This window comes from Schistocerca piceifrons, chromosome 2 (genome assembly GCF_021461385.2).
Source record: "Schistocerca piceifrons isolate TAMUIC-IGC-003096 chromosome 2, iqSchPice1.1, whole genome shotgun sequence".
Lineage (NCBI taxonomy): Eukaryota > Metazoa > Arthropoda > Insecta > Orthoptera > Acrididae > Schistocerca > Schistocerca piceifrons.
Window position 1 is genome coordinate 620,180,757 of NC_060139.1, and position 15,885 is coordinate 620,196,641.

Below are 15,885 nucleotides of genomic sequence, written 5' to 3' on the forward strand. Positions count from 1 at the left end.
GTTGTCGTTTTCAGTTCGAACACTGGTTTGATGCATCTCTCCAAGCTAGTGTATCCTTTGCAAGCCTCTTCAACTAACTACCCCTACCTACATCTACTTAACCTGCTTATGGGGTGGTGAAGCTTTGTCTCCTTCTACAATTTTCACTCCCTACACTATCCTAAATTACAAAATTGGCAGTTTCTTGACGCCTTAGGATATGACCTATCAAACGAACCCTTCTTTTAGTCATGTTGTACTATATTTTTTTTCTTCCCAATTCTTTTCAGTAACTCGTCATTGGTTGTACCCATTTAATCCTCGGCATTCTTCTGTAGCACCATATTTCCGAAATTTTTATTGTCTTCTTCTATTGACTATTTATCGTCGACATTTCACTTGGATTCAAGGCTAAAATACTTTCAGAAAATACTTCTTAAACTTAAATTTGCGTTAGAAATGCTTTTCTTGCTATTGCCGGTCTGCATTTTATATCCTCTCTAGATCGTCAATCGTCAGTTATTTTGCAGCTCCTAACAGAACTCTTCTATAATTTTAGCGTCTCATATCCTGATTTAATTCCCTCAGCATCGCCTAATTTAATTCGACTGCTTTACTTTTGTTCATACTCATCTTACACAGTCCAGTCACGTTAATGTGACCATCGTCTGTGTTCGACATCAGCGTGCAATAACCACTCACAGACAGTAGGCGGCAGCTATTTGAAGAGGGTATATGAAGCGTGTCGGGGAGATGGTGGTGGGGGTGGAGGAGGAGGACGTTGATAACACTGCAGCCATTGTCGTAATGCGGAAACGGAGCCATTTATCAGATGTCCAAAAGGGCTTGATCGTTGGCGTTCGGGCCAAGGATGGAAGCAGTTTCTAAACGGATAAGTCTGTAAACTGTTCGCTTGCCGCCATTGTTAAAGTATACAGTGCATAGCAAAATAGCGCTATCCAAAACTGGCGACAAGGCAACTGTGGTGCACCACGGGGCCATAGATGACACGGACGAACGACAGCTGCGGAGATGCGTACTGGCGAATATACATGCAATTGTCGAATAGCTGACTGCCCAGATGAACCAAGGGGCTATCAACAGTGTCTCCCAACGACCGTTCAGGTAACGTTGTTTAGTATGGACTTCCGCAGCAGGCGCCTGGTTCCTGCACTGATGCCAACTGCTTTTCATCAGCGACGAAGGCTGGAATTTGCACGCCAGTACCGCAAGTGGACTTCCACTGAGTGCCGACGGGAGGCCTCTCGATATGATTCACTTTTTATGCTCCATACCGCGTGGAACGTCTGAAAGCAAACACCCTGCAACAATCGTCGGAAGGTTCCAGGCAACAGGAGGGAGCGGAATGTCTGCGGAATGTTTTCGTGGCATTCGCTGGGTAATCTCTGTTGTGTACACAGTTCTGCGTAGTCAGCACGTACACAACTCTCCCACTAGAGCGCGCCCCGCTAAGCACAACAGCGCAGGCCCAGCGCTCGTCCGTCTCTGCACTACGAGATGGCGCTGCCATAGAGACGGACCAAATTCTGCTTCCGCCGATCCGCGTATTAATATGTAACGCAGTCAATGAGATTGCTGCTAACGTAGAACCTTTTCTCCTGGCGGATCACACTCGCGCAGTGATACATGAATGCACGAGGTATTATAACGAGTGTACAAACCTCCTATTAGTCAGTCTGCATTTGTCTGCACCCGTCTGTACCAGTCTGCATTTGTATGTACCAGTCTGTACGAGTTCTACTTTTGTCTGTACCAGTCTATAGTCAAGTTTCAGTCTGCGCCTAATAAGATTACCATATACCTGTACATAGCCATGAAGATAAATGTATAGACACTTTTGTCAAGTATCAGAGATATATCTGAGAATAAGATTAACGTCCCAATACCAAAGGAACTTCAGATTGTCAATTGTAAATAGCATCCAGAACCAAGTTAAGTAATTTTTATACTTGTTATTACTTTAATAAATGTGTGTGAAAATTAATCAAGTTCTGTTTAAAGTTGGTCACCGTCAATCTGCTACTCTAAGCATGCAAGTGGCATTTGTATCGTCTGACCTAACGGCAGAAGATAAACGCGCCACAATAAAACCACGAGACATATTTCTGACACTCGCCTACTTCGTTAGAGCGACGGGTCAAATAATCTGATGGTGTGTGTACTGAAGGTCTTACAGTACGCACACCACAATCTTGTTATGCTGAAAGGCACAGTGGTTCGACAGAAGTATCCATCTAGCCTAGGGGACCGTGTCCACACCTATATGCAGTCTGTTTTCCTCAGCACGATGGCATCTACCAGCAGTACAATGCAATTTATCACACAGTTCGCAGCGCGCGTGCATGGTTCGGAGAGCACCACGATGAGTTTAGCGTACGTCCCCAGCCATCAAAGTTCTCGGATTTAAACCCAGTCGAGAATATGTGGGACTACCTTGATCAGGCTGTTCGCGCAATGGATCTTGAATCGAGAAAGCTAACGCAACTTGGCAACGACATTGGAGTTGTCTCCCATCCTGTTGGAGCCTTCCAGAACCTCATCTTCCCGCATGTCTCGCAGCGGTCCGAGCTTGAAAATTTCGTTATTCAGGCTTTTGACAGGTGGTCACATTATTATGATCGGACACTGTATAACCTCTTTTCAAGATAATATCCATTGCATTCAACTTATTTTCCAAGTTGTTTGCCTTCTCTGACAGAATTATATCGTCGCCAAACCTTAAAATTTTTCCCATCTGCTTTATAAAAAGAAGCAGTAAATAAAAAAAGATGGAATAAAAACAAAAGCATCCGTTCAGACGCTGTTTAGCATTGTGGAGTAATATTGAAATGCTGCCACTGAAACCACCAGTTTTGTAGGCTCTGTGATGATCTGTTAACAAATGCGCCAGATAATAATCCACCACGATTTAGGAACTGGTTCTGCTAGAAAATTTCTAATTTTTGTGGACGAGTGTCCCATCTCGATCTTTCACTCATGTCTTAGTAGTGTAAGAGGTCCATGATTAAAGAATTTGTTGCTAGCGCACTCGAGCAGATGTAATTTCGATGGATTGCTCACGCGCTGCCTGCGATATGTAAGCTATAAGAGAATTTCAGACCAAAGAGCAGTGTTGGCTGCAGTAGGAACTGTGTAGCAGTAGGAGTAAGGAGTTGCTAGTGAGCTGTAGTGTGTATCGAGTTGGCTGGGCCGGTCGTGTGGAGAGCGATGGCGGTGCCTGAGCGTTGTAGTATAGCCTCGCGCATATTTAGATTGTTATATCAAGTCCCATGCAAATGCTTTTACAAAGAAATCTCTTAATACTAATCTTTCTCATAAAAAGTAACTTTTGACAATCATTCATTTCAATTTAAAGAATTTACTAATTTCTCCAATCCTTGGTCATCACGATTATTGAAAAGAAAAATCAGTTGTTTCTTTTTATACATGACAAATCTATCGGCCAGCAATGAACTCGGCTGTGCCAGAAAAATTTCTTATAGGAGCAGATATATATGCGTTATCCGGCGATCTTATTGAGGTAAGAATTTTCAATTTATTCAGAATGATCTTTCAGGGCCATGACGCAGCACTGCTGACGTCCAAAATTTACCAGTTTAAATTCACAGTCAACTATTGAAGTTTTGCACAAAACAATTATTTTGTGTCTACAGAATTCCTTTATGTAGTGTCAAAACATTCTGCATTTGAAGTGTATTTACTTTCTCATTTTAGAAGATAATTTTCCCAACCAATGTTCTATCCGGTGATGGTGTTACTGGTTGGAATGGAAACTCTTCGTCATCGTTTTCAATTCTTGACCTGTCTTGAGAATCAAACACAGACAGCCATGTAATTATGGTCCATACATGACCCATAGATGAGATTTTAGACTCCACTGTCGCAATGATTAGAAAATGGATAAATTCCTGTATGTATCTACGGTTGAGTCTGACAAGAAAAAATAACAGATGACTGACATTCTAGCCAAATGCATTGTCTTGACAACCCGGGAGAAATTACTAATCCGGCAGCAAAATTTGATCGTCGTCTATCATATTTCTAGCAGTTCTCGTGGTGATACAGAGATTTTTCGTTCGCCCTATTCCAAATGTTTACAGTTTAGATCTAAACCCACATAAATCTAGGGATGGCTCCACTCTCCTGAAGGACAGAAATTTAATTAACACACAATGGAAAGACCATTTTCACGAACTCCTGGAAAAAGACCCAGCAGTGAAAAAAAGCTTTACACCCGTAAAACCTCATCCTGGCGAAGTTCCAACTCTACAAGAATTTGAGACAGCTATTAAATAACTCAAAAAAACAAAGCTGCTGGATCAGATGGAATCTCTGCTGAATTTTTCAAGGAGGGCAGAGGAATCATCGTTGACCATATACTAACGTTCAGTGTCAAAATATGGAGCACTGAAACAATTCCTCCTGATTTCAAAGATATACTGACAGTGACAATCTTCAAAAAAGGAGCAGAAATGACTGTGGTAACTACCGTGGATTATATCTTCTATCTGCTGCTGGAAAAATACTTGCTCGAATTCTACCCAACCTGATGATACCTTTCGCTTAAGATTGTCTGAAAAACAGTAAGGATTTCGCCCTAATGGCACTGCCACAGACATGACTTTCTGTGCCACACAAACACAGGATAAGTGCAACGAACCACAACATCCTCTATACATGATATCCGTAGATATCGACAAGGTCTTCAGCTCAGTCAAAAGAGAAGCCTTCTGGAAGATCTTAGCTGAAATAGGCTGTCCTGTGCCGGACATTAACATTGTTAGACTGCTGCAGAATTACATGAATGGCATGGTTCTGGTCAACAATAGCGCTGGAGAGAATTTCGGAATGACGATGGGTGTGACGCAAGGTTGTATAATAGCTTCTACTTTGTTTTTAACATTTGTTAGAACTGTGCATCATATTGTCGATGAGAAACTGCTAAGGGGCATAGAAATAGAACGTAGGACTGATGGTGGATTGTTCAGTATTAGTAGACTATGCGCGAATACTAAAGTATCCACTGCAACCATCATTAAATTTCAATACGCAGATGATAATGTCGTTCTTGTCAACTGAGAAGAAGATCTACAAGCAATCCTAAATGCATTTGATGAAGCCTACGGGCGCATTGGACTAAGCCTTAACGTTCAGAAGACGCAGGTCGTACGTCAATTTGCATCTAACTCTATCATCACACTACCAACAATCACAGTCCAAGGCAAAGTGCTAAAGAACACCGAACAATTCCCATTCCATGGGCAACCATCTTTCAACAAATGCAAATATTGATGAAATCCAACACCGCTTCAGATGTACCAGTACGGCTTTTTGTCGTTTTCGTGTAAGAGCCTCCTAAACCATAACGTCAGCATTAAGACCGAGGTCTATGTCTGTTATAACATCTCTTACAGAAGGCCCATGCATTGTCTGGAAAAGAAACATTAGCGCTGCCTGACAAGGATCGTAAGGGTGAACATTGACGCGCTAGCATCAGTGTTCTGGAAGAAACAAACTCTATCAGCTTTGAAACCATGATCATCAATCATCAGCTCGATTGGACGGGCTACATTGTTTGCATGCCTGAATCCCAGCTACCAAAACAAATTATGCATTCCCAGCTAAAGATCGGTTTAAGGAGACCACAAAGACGATACAAAGATCTATTAAAGGACAACGTGAAAATATGTCCGGCTCAAACTGGCAACTCGAAAACCACTGCACTTAATCGCCCAGTACGGTGTCGTAATGCTTGGGAGAAATTCAGCGCTTCGAGAAATGAGGCGAAAAAAAGAAACTGACAAGCGCAATGCTAGGAAACATCGGGAGCTCGTAAAGGTAAGCAACATTAAACAGCCAGTCCGCACCAGAAAAAATGTATATTAAAAATGTGCGAAAATCAGCAGCTCCAGGATCGTCCTGTACAGTAACTTAAGATCCCATAGCAACTGAGTTTCGAAGAAGATAATCATACTCGTCAGCGAGTGGCAGGCAGTCTGATCTGAATAGTTTTGCTGTAAAGTTGAGTGGTCACTTCAGTTTTATATTTCTTTGTGACAGTTGGGTAGATTTCGCCACTTATGTTTTGCCAAATAGGTCTAATGTTCGTTATAACACTAATTCGGACATTTCTTCAAACTTCTATTTACGTGAGGATATTTGATTGTCACCGAATGGTTTGCGTATTGCAACGTACCGATGACCTACGTAACGCTTAGTACTCGACGTTGCATAATCGCAAGACATTAGCGAATAAAAACGTTCGACGAGGATGGGATTCGAACCCACGCGTGCAGAGCACATTGGATTAGCAGTCCAACGCCTTAACCACTCGGCCACCTCGTCCTACGGCAGCAGGAGCTTACGTAAGTGTGTGAGACTGTGTGCAGGCTGCTGCTATTGAGCGCAGTTGAGCGGCCGTAGCCCTCTACAGCAGGAGGGTCTGTGTCGCCAGAATGTGCTCTGTCGCTGCCCCTGCAGCTGCGCTCACCCCGCCACGCCCCTTCCCCTTTCTCTCCCTTTCCCCTTCCTCTACCGCTTTAACGAGGCACCGTAAAAGGCCACACTGCCCACAGGAACCGCGCTCCCCTTCTGGAGAAACGCTGCACAGCTGTGGTCGCCTGCACCGTTACACACACACACACACACACACACACACACACACACGCTTCTTCCTCGTCTCCTTCTTTTTCTTCCTTTTTTTTTCTATTTTCTTTCGCGATGTGAAAGACGAGCTTTTCTGTGGCACAAGTAAAGTCGCAACGCTTATCTTTTCAGCAGGGGGTTCCGTCGGGATGGTTGGCGTTTAGTGTCAACGTCGGGAACATTAGCGATGGAACACGACTTTGACCTGGCCAAAGCCGTGGCTTTGTTCGAAGGTCCATTACGACACAAGTAATTCATGGAACAATAAAACATAAAACTGAAACTTGCTGTCAGATTAGATCTCATACCTCACATAAATTATTTATTCACTACGCCGCTTTCGACTATGCAGCGATTTTATTAATAGTGCATAACGTTTAGACGCAGCCATCGGCCAGAGTCCTCTCACCTCAATGAAATGTTGACTTCTAGCATGCTTTGAAGCTGCTATCAGCCAAGCCATATTTGCGAAACCTCTGATAAAGATCAGACTGTCGATACCGAATGGTCTTAAACGGTTACGCCAGCACTCACTGAAGTAAACCTTATAAGAGAAAGTAATAAACCGACTGATGCTCCCAGCCAATAACGTGGTAATTACGAACAATCAACTCCCGTCGTTAAGCGTATTATCAGCGAAAGGCGAGGCTTCGGATTCGAGTCTGATACGCGGTTTTAACATATTATTTTAAAAGTGTGCCAAGAGCAGCCAAAATTCCACATGGTGAATAAACTCTTCTGCATAGCTGTTAAAATACTTTTATTAAAAAGTCACTACCTGTTTCACATCCATAGAGATGCATCTTCAGTTGATAGGTTGTTTGTTTCAACAATCATAGTGCGACAAAGTGATCACTTACAACCAAATCCTATCGTCTTGAAAGATGAACGATAAATTTACACATTGTCCTCTATACATGACCCCTCAGAACGCAATAGCTGCATATAGGGAGAATAAACAAATTCGGATCGAGACAACAACCACTCGAATGTTACATTCGGTAGCCTGGATTTTCTTTATAGGTGCTTCGCTCACAACAGTTTAGTGGAATGCTGGGCTGGTTCCACACCTACACTTCAGTGCCACTTTAGCAGTCAGTTTTACAACAAAACGTACTGAACAGAGTTTGAACTGGGCTCATACATGCGGAAAACATTGCATTCCGCCTATTACGTTACGGTAAAGATGGGCATATGGTCTCAGATCTAGATCCACGGTGAGAAGATATTCATTCCCCACGGAATCTGAATGGAAACATAACTATATAGGCGTAAACAACAATGAAATCTCAAAGCAGCCGAAATTACTGAAAATTTAAAAGATTAAGCTGTGTAGAATACCTTTATGATTTAACATCTCTTGAACAATACTTAGCGTGGGTCCGTTGATCGGACATTTAGCTCAAAAAACTGGAAATGTACAAGAATATACCTATGTGCGAGGGCATGGTGAAGAGTAAAGCCTCCGAATTTTTGTATGTGGAAACTCCAAAACCTTTTTAAATAAAACGAACGCTATAAAATTCTGCGTCTTTATTCTTCATGTCTACATACGAGGGTTGGAACTTAAATAGTGGAAACTATTTATTCACAACCAATACAAATGAGTTACATGTTTGAACGTATTACTGACCTTCAAAGTAGTGACCAGCGTTGTGTATAACCCGTTGCCAGCGATGTGGAAGGCGTAGTATACGGTTAGCAGAGTCTTTTCTGTTGATTGTGCGAATGGAGCGGTCTATTGCCTGTCGAATCTCTGGAACAGTTCTGAAGCGCATGCCACGAAGTGGTTCCTTCATTTTCGGAATCAAATCAAAGTCACAGGGACTTAAGTCCGGGGAGTATGGCGGATGGAACAGTACTTCCCAGTCCCATCGACCGATCAGAGCAGCCACAGCTTGCGCTGTATGCGCCCGCGCATTGTTGTGCAAAAAGATGGTTGAGTTGCGTAGATAGCGTCGCCGCTTCTTTCGCAAAGCTGGTCGCAGGTGAATCTCCAAAAACGAACAGTAATACTGTGCCTTGGCGGTCAATCTTGGAGGAACGTAATGCGCTAGGATATCACCATATCACCATCACAGTCGTACACGAGGATCACCATACCTTTAGACCGCTCCATTCGCACCATCAACAGAACAGGCTCTGCCAACGGTATACTACGTCTTCCACGTAGCTGGCAACGGGTTCTACACAACGCTGGTGACTACTTTGAAGGACAGTAAAAGGTGCAAACACGTAACTTTTTAGTGTCTGTTGTGAAATAAATAGTTGCCGCTATTTAAGTTCCAAACCTCGCATATGCAGCCCCCTGCCGCTAGAGGGCACCGACTTGTAACGTGCAACGTGGCTGTGTGTAACTTAACTGTGTCGGTACTTTAGGTACAGCGTTTTGTAATCGAGTTTCGAATTCGAAGAGTTCGTTCGCACATGGAGCGCCCTCTCCTGCAGCATGACACTGAGAGACCACTCTCGAGCGCTGCGACATCTACAATAATCCGATTCTCCGTACAATCACGACTTGGTCTCATCCGATTTTCGTTTGTATCCAAAACTTAAAGAACACCTTCGAGGTCCTCACTTTGATAGTGGTGAAGCAGTACATGCAGAGGTGAGGCTGTCGTTCCGTCAATAAATTCAAACATTCTACAGTGACGGTATCAACAAACTGGTCTCTCGTTGGAAGAAATTTGTTCGACGCCAGGGTGACTACGGGCATGGATGTGTGTGATGTCCTTAGGTTAGTTAGGTTTAATTAGTTCTAGGTTCTAGGCGACTGATGACCTCAGAAGTTAAGTCGCATAGTGCTCAGAGCCATTTGAACCATTTTTGAACCAGGGTGACTATATTGAGAAACAAATACATAGACATGAAGAATAAAGAAGTACAATGTTAATAACGATTGTTTTATTTTAAAAGATTTAAGAGTTTTTCACATCAACAGTTGGGAGGCGTTACTTTTTACCACGCCCTCGTGATAAGAGAGTACTGTCTTTTTCACTAGAATATCGTCCCATGTACACCATTACATAATTTTACAAGATATTTGTAAATATGTGCATAATAATATGTGCTACGTAAAATCATCAGTCGTGTAAAATCCATATGATGCTTTAAGTAATCTCATACAAAGAACTGTCGATCATTGTAACAAGTGAGCAATTTTCTAACAGTATTACGTTTGGTAGCAAGATGACGTCTACAAGGAAAATACACAGCTATACAGCATTCTTTTCAGATTTTCAACTAAGTTGACATTTTAGTAACTATGTATAGTGTTTTGGGATGTAAGTTCTACTGTGAGACGGTAAGATTGGTACTACAGGAAAAAGAAATTGTGGTGCGCTGCGTCAAACAGTTACACTGACGAACCCCTCCCAATAAATAAACAATAATAAAAATAGATAAAAGCCTCTAACTCAGTCATTCTCTTCAGTTACGTTATTCGAATTCCTGTGTTGAATGGTCCTTGCAAAAATTCAAGGCTGAACATTTAATTTAAGTGCAGTACAGTGAAACGACATACCATTAGTGTTTTACATTGCTAATTCTAATTACACATTAACCTAAAAAATAAATTTAAGAGTTTCTATGAAGATATTCTTAAATGAAATACACTCCTGGAAATTGAAATAAGAACACCGTGAATTCATTGTCCCAGGAAGGGGAAACTTTATTGACACATTCCTGGGGTCAGATACATCACATGATCACACTGACAGAACCACAGGCACATAGACACAACCAACAGAGCATGCACAATGTCGGCACTAGTACAGTGTAAATCCACCTTTCGCAGCAATGCAGGCTGCTATTCTCCCATGGAGACGATGGTAGAGATGCTGGATGTAGTCCTGTGGAACGGCTTGCCATGCCATTTCCACCTGGCGCCTCAGTTGGACCAGCGTTCGTGCTGGATATGCAGACCGCGTGAGACGACGCTTCATCCAGTCCCAAACATGCTCAATGGGGGACAGATCCGGAGATCTTGCTGGCCAGGGTAGTTGACTTACACCTTCTAGAGCACGTTGGGTGGCACGGGATACATGCGGACGTGCATTGTCCTGTTGGAACAGCAAGTTCCCTTGCCGGTCTAGAAATGGTAGAACGATGGGTTCGATGACGGTTTGGATGTACCGTGCACTATTCAGTGTCCCCTCGACGATCACCAGTGGTGTACGGCCAGTGTAGGAGATCGCTCCCCCCACCATGATGCCGGGTGTTGGCCCTGTGTGCCTCGGTCGTATGCAGTCCTGATTGTGGCGCTTACCTGCACGGCGCCAAACACGCATACGACCATCATTGGCACCAAGGCAGAAGCGACTCTCATCGCTGAAGACGACACGTCTCCATTCGTCCCTCCATTCACGCCTGTCGCGACACCACTGGAGGCGGGCTGCACGATGTTGGGGCGTGAGCGGAAGACGGCCTAACGGTGTGTGGGACCGTAGCTCAGCTTCATGGAGACGGTTGCGAATGGTCCTCGCCGATACCCCAGGAGCAACAGTGTCCCTAATTTGCTGGGAAGTGGCGGTGCGGTCCCCTACGGCACTGCGTAGGATCCTACGGTCTTGGCGTGCATCCGTGCGTCGCTGCGGTCCGGTCCCTGGTCGACAGGAACGTGCACCTTCCGCCGACCACTGGCGACAACATCGATGTACTGTGGAGACCTCACGCCCCACGTGTTGAGCAATTCGGCGGTACGTCCACCCGGCCTCCCGCATGCCCACTATACGCCCTCGCTCAAAGTCCGTCAACTGCACATACGGTTCACGTCCACGCTGTCGCGGCATGCTACCAGTGTTAAAGACTGCGATGGAGCTCCGTATGCCACGGCAAACTGGCTGACACTGACGGCGGCGGTGCACAAATGCTGCGCAGCTAGCGCCATTCGACGGCCAACACCGCGGTTCCTGGTGTGTCCGCTGTGCCGTGCGTGTGATCATTGCTTGTACAGCCCTCTCGCAGTGTCCGGAGCAAGTATGGTGGGTCTGACACGCCGGTGTCAATGTGTTCTTTTTTCCATTTCCAGGAGTGTAGAATGAGTTACCAAACAGAAAGTTCATTTATTCAGTCTCAATCTCCACTGCATTATCTGCTTGGAATTTAATTTGCCATGGCATGTTATTGAATAAATGTGTACCCAAGTACCTGAATCCTCTGTGCACTAATCTTAATCCCATGAAGTCTTAACAAAAGTTGTTTTTGGTCCTAGTGTTATGTTAATCGTTTTTATGAAGAGAGAAACTATTGGTAATGAGAACGGACATTAATGAATATATGTATTTTGAAGTAGTTGACAAAATACCCTATTGCCGCACACCGCTGGCCGAATTCAAGATATCCTCCCACAGCCTGAAGAAGTCAACTAAAGCAGTTGTCGAAATGTTGTGCAGAAACATAAACTCACTCAAACACACCGAAAAGCCTCAAAAATCAAACATGCACCCGTGGGTGTTGATTCAGTTGTGAGAATAGCTCTATGTCTAATAGATCAGAATTTTGAGTTGACAGTTATCAACACTCACAAATCATTTAAAAGAGTCACATATCACAGTAATCAGTTTCTACGTAAATGATTATAAATAACTTCACTTGTTATGAACTACTTTGTCCACATAGCAATAAGACGCATGACCGTTATCTGACAGAAATGCTTGGATTTAGATGCAGGGGAATGGAAATTGTGACCCTTTCTGAATATAAAAATATAAGGAAATTGTAGTAGTAGTGTTACGATTCGTACCTAATATGAATTGTGCGACAGAGAAAGATAAGAGTAACGATGGGACGCTACGTTGGTTGAATCGATCACTCAAGGTCAATAGCGGGAGTAGGCGCTTACGCAACGTTTGATCGATTTATTCGCAAGTACAGCCCAAACGTATGAGACATCGGTGAGGCTAGGCTAAGGGGGAAATTTAAATACTTCAAGGGATATGCTACGGATAAAAGTTGCATTATCCTCACGTGACAACAGTATGGGGCTTTGTGCGCCATCAATAAGTAGACACAAACAACGACGCTGATTATTTCATGCAATTTAGAGAATGCAACGTAAGAATCTACTGTAGCCCTATTTGTATTACTCGAAGAAAGATATAGTTCGTGTCCACGTATCACAACGAGAATAGAATGAGGGGAATTTAACATAGGCGCTGCGCGGAGTGAGCGCGCGATTTGAGGCGCCATGTCACGGATTGCGCGTCCCCTCCCGCCGGAGGTTCGAGTCCTCCCTCGGGCATGGGTGTGTGTGTTGTTCTTAGCGTAAGTGAGTTTAAGTAGTGTGTCAGCCTAGGGACCGATGGCCTTAGCAATTTGACCCCTTAGGAATTCACACACATTTGAACATTTAACTTAGGCCTACTGCTTATAAAAACAAATCAGCTGTCCCATTAACTTCCATGTTTCCCAGAAACGCAAATATCGTCTCAGCTGATCCCAAAATTATTTAAGAACGGATCTACAAGTTATGTGTTGGCTCATTTCACAGTAACATCACTCACTGACAGTAAGTCATTGATAAAAAGGAGAAATGATGCTTTTAGTTCATACTACACAATCCGAAGAACTGCGTTTTGCCATTTTACTGAATAGTGAACAGTCTATACGTCTTAAAAATTGAAGTCCCTCTATATGTATTATAAATTAAGGTCCCTCTGTATGTATTATAAATTAAAATCCCTCGTCGCTTCTTTCTGCTTGTATGTGAAGGTTAATCTCAGGAACTACTGTAGGAATTTTGACATGGTTTTCACTAATAGACTTCTTCTTTTAAGAGGAGAGTTTTTATATATCTGTAACTATTATAAACAAGTCGTCGGGTCAGTACTTATTGCTACTCGTGCGGAATTGCGGCGGGTCGTTAGTTAAGCATAAAACATTTAGCAAAAGTCCCTATTTCAAAACATTGAGTTCTGTAACTCTCATAGAACTTCACAAGCTATGTCGATAGTCTATTCAAACAATGAAACACAGGAAACAGGTACCGATAAGATTTTAGGTCTACAGATAGACCGCAACACGAATTGAAAAACCCACTTGAATTAATGAAGGGACTTCATTCAGGTAAAGCTACAGTATGCGTGAGTATATCTGTATGTGATTTCAAAATAAAAAACTTTGAAACTAGGCAGAAGAGAGTAAGCTCAGAAATTACGTTTTTGTGAAAACCAGCTTACAGGGTAATATTTTCTCAAAACGAAACCGTGTTATATGAATAGTTAATATTACACTGTATGAAATACTGCAACCAGCTACAAATTTTCTCGAATGATTTTACTCTACCATTACTAATTTCGGGTCTGAGCTCATCGTCAGATGGCAGGGTTGACTTCTTCGCCTGCTTTACATTTGTGTCCTAAAATGAAACAAAATTTTTGTGACGCATAATTTACAAAAGAGCTTTCATTTTACACTTGCGTCCTAAAATGAAAAGTCTTCAGTAAGCTATGAATCACAAAAACTGTATCATATTTTAGGACGAAAATGTAAAACAGGCAAGAAGTTGACGCTACAATCTGACGATGAGCTCAAGCCTGAAATTAGTAATGGTAGAGTAAAATCATTTCAAGAAAACTTGTAGCTGGTTGCAGTATTGCATACAGTGTAAATTACGATAACAGCCTCGGTGTTCTCCAACCACAATGGATAATATAGGTGGTATTAGTTATAGAGCATGGTGAAGACTGTTCTTCAAAAATTTGGTATTTTGGCAACATCTTTGCTATCTGAATACGTCATATATTCAGCAGTGTACCTTACCGTTACCAACTCTCTTTTGTTAAAAAAAAAATAATGGGTTGCATCAATGTAATTCGTTCTCAGTGGCAGAATGCGTCAGGTTGTAGAAATGATGTATCGACGTTTCAGCCATGATTGCCAGTAGCCTTCATGCAACGTTATTGGGGGAACGCAAGTATACCTCACTATGGAAGCGTTGGAGGAATCACCACTCCATTCCGCATAGCTGAAGCTAAAGTGCTGGTTTCTCTGTCTCGACGATACTTTCGCAATCTGGCCGCATGGTGGAATGGTACTCTGCCCCCCCCCCCCCTTCCCGCCAGAAAAATGGTAAATTTCTTTACGCTAAGACGCGGGGAAACCTAGCTTTTGCTTAAAGTAACGCCCAAATTGCCCAAACCCTACTCATCCAGTATTTTATAATGGAAGCACTTAGTGACTTCCAAAGAACTTTAAGAACAGGTACTTTGAAATATGTCCTAATTTTTTCTCGATTACGTGCATAAGTCAGATACTTAAGACATTAACTCACTTCTAAGGTAGTCAGGCGTTTAAAGCTGTTTTACATATGGGAGTTCGGCTCTTTAAAGAATCGGGGACTACAGTGGGAATACTCTCAGCCTCTTCTTTAATCAGATAACAACATCTTGCCAGTCTAATATTTGGCAAGAATGTAAGTAAATTTGTCCTTAGCCAACCATTTTTAATTTATTTTATTTATTTCATGTCTTAGTGTAGTGTAGATGAGAATGTAAGGCTCAAATGGCTCTGAGCACTATGGGACTCAACATCTGAGGTCATCAGTCTCCTAGAACTTAGAACTACTTAAACCTAACTAACCTAAGGACATCACACACATCCATGCCCGAGGCAGGATTCGAACCTACGACCGTAGCAGTCACGCAGTTCCGGACTGAAGTGATAATGTAAGGTAAAAAGTTTTAATACTATTCCGTCAATGCAATTACATGCATATTCTGAAGCGTCGAGCCGGTAGGGAACGTTTTATCTGTGAAAAAATTTGACTCGGATGTGCGAGGACGGATGGGTGGCAGAGCGGAGTTAATGAGTGAAAAATTAATTATTTTTGTGAATGGTAGAGTGGTTTTAGTGGCGCTTGAATGTGAAGAAGCTCAAGGTCACAGAGATTGTGTAAGAAGACAGAGAACGCAGTAATAACACAGGGAGGCAAGAAGAACTCAGAACTTTATAGAACACGACTGCTTCGCTATTGTTGCAATAGTTTACCGGAATTTTTTGAGTGGAGAACTAGTTCTGAAAATCGCAGAAGAGAAAATTGGAAGAAGTGAAAGCTTTAAAGAAAAAGAAGAGAAGCGAAGATAAAGGATTACAAGAAAGAAAATGTTTCAAGATTCAACGCAAAAGACATCGGGAGACAGAGCCGATGAATACATCAAGCAGCATAAAACCAGAAGCAGATTCGTCAAGAGAATTCTTAGCAGTATACCAAGCTGTTTTTCGTGTTACTTTTGACAGAAA

The 15,885-nt window shown here is 42.7% G+C and overlaps 1 protein-coding gene and 1 non-coding gene across 3 annotated transcripts in view; both read right to left on the reverse strand.

The window, feature by feature from the left end:
• LOC124776340 (myosin-7B) overlaps nucleotides 1-15,885 on the reverse strand; it is a 299,944-nt gene that overhangs the window by 197,719 nt on the left and 86,340 nt on the right. The window lies entirely within an intron of this gene.
• On the reverse strand, nucleotides 6,264-6,345 carry Trnas-gcu. Its single transcript has one exon. It is a non-coding gene; the product is annotated as a tRNA-Ser (tRNA).